Source organism: Elephantulus edwardii, unplaced genomic scaffold (genome assembly GCF_000299155.1).
Source record: "Elephantulus edwardii isolate Elephantulus edwardi_28Jun2011 unplaced genomic scaffold, EleEdw1.0 scaffold00423, whole genome shotgun sequence".
NCBI lineage: Eukaryota > Metazoa > Chordata > Mammalia > Macroscelidea > Macroscelididae > Elephantulus > Elephantulus edwardii.
The window spans coordinates 260,515-262,322 of NW_006400173.1; the positions used below are offsets into that span (position 1 = coordinate 260,515).

General features: G+C 38.1%; 1 pseudogene; it reads right to left on the reverse strand.

The window, feature by feature from the left end:
* Positions 1-415: 415 nt before the first annotated feature.
* On the reverse strand, positions 416-1,092 carry LOC102843123 (annotated as a pseudogene).
* Between the last annotated feature and the right edge of the window lie 716 nt (positions 1,093-1,808).

Genomic DNA, 1,808 nt, shown 5'->3' on the forward strand with positions numbered 1-1,808 from the left:
TAAAAGTATTATATTTTAGGGCATTATTTTTATCGTAGGAGTATGCAATGAGGATTGCAGAGTGGATTACATTTGAGGGTAGGGGGTGGGGTTTGGGGAGGTGTCGGGGGGGGAATTGTGTACCAATGAGGGAGTTTTTCTTTTGCTTTTCAAGGAGAGGAGCAAATGGGGGGATGGGGGAGGGGTTTGTGCAGGGAAAAGGGTGCAACAATGAATGAATGGAATCCCAAAATCTCTGTAGATGTTCATTGAAATGGAAAAATAAACAACCTAAATTAAAAAAAAAAAGTAAGTGCAACATTAAAGGACATGAAGTTAGTCTGAAAGAGATCTCATAATGCTGAGAGTTAAGCTATTCTTTATCAAACAACTGTTTTTTGGATTCAAAACAATATGGCTTTTTAATGAATGACAACTATTTCTTGTCCATTTCAGTGATTTCTTGGATCCAAAACAGAATTTGCTATTTATTTCTTTGAAAACGTCATTTGTCGACCGTCCTTTCACTGCCATGGAATGATTTGCCTTCTCAATCCAGTGGATTTTATTAGGAGCTTGCATTTTCTGTGCCACTTTCTCCAAAAAGTTCTTTTCACACATTTCATCTGCTGAGCCTGACACAAACAGTACAGGATCTTTTATACGAAAGAGATCTTCATCCCTGAGTTTATGCTGTTGCTTTTGATGGTGCAGCTGATAAGAAATACAAATGAGATCTCGAACGAAATCATCAGCATCATCTGGCTCAACATGACACATTACAGAAGCAGCTGCTCTTGAACCCATTGAACTACCTCCAAAAAAGACACCTGCAAGTTTGTATTCCCCTGAAGTCCTTAGGTAATTCAAAACTGATTTATAAGCCTTAATTCTATGCACAATATTAAGGCCTTTACAGGTAAATCTCAAGCAAAAAAACCCATGAGATGCAAGATGGGTTGCCAGTGACATCAAATGAGGAAGATTCATATCTCCTGATCCTCCATGTGTAAGAATTACTCCATATGTTAAGCTCTTGTTAGGTACCAAACAAACCGCATTTAGCAATTTATTTCCAAAAGGTATTTTTAATTTAACCTCCGTATGACTCATTTTCACTGTTGAATAACAAATTTAAAAGTGCATTACAGCTGAGAAGCAAAGGACTTCTCCGAATCCTATTTATCCACTCTTCCGTCCATGAGTTAAACGCTGAGCAGTGGAGCTGGGCTGCAGGTCGTTCCAGAGGGGCCCGAGAGCGAACCTCCGAAATCTAGGAAGCTGCGTCCACTAACAGAGGGTTACACTGAACATGGTCGACAATCATATATCTTAATGTTTTTCTTTTGGGTCTCTCTATTTGGTGTTCTCTGTGATTCTTGAATGTGAATCTCCTCATTCTTCAAAATATCTGGGAAGTTTTCTTCTATTAATTCTTCCACAATCTTCTCAGTGATTTTCCTGTCACTCCCCTGTTCTGGGATTCTAATCATGCTATTCCATTAGATGTCATCCCACATAATTCTAATATTTTCTTCATGTCTTATCTTTGACTTTTCTTCTAGTATGTTTCTAGTGAGGCACTTGTCTTCCAGCTCACTGTGCTATCAGTGTGTTGGACACTTCTCCCATTTAATCATAATTGAATTTTCATGCTTTTCTGTTGTTTCTAGTACTCTCTTCACTGTACCATCTCTGTCTTTTTATTATTTCCCCCCCAATTTCTTGCACCTCTTTTTCTAGTCTACCAATTTTTTTTCCATCTTTTGCATTTTCATCCATATCTGTTGAAGTTTCTCCTTATCTGTATATTTCTTCTGGACTGCTGT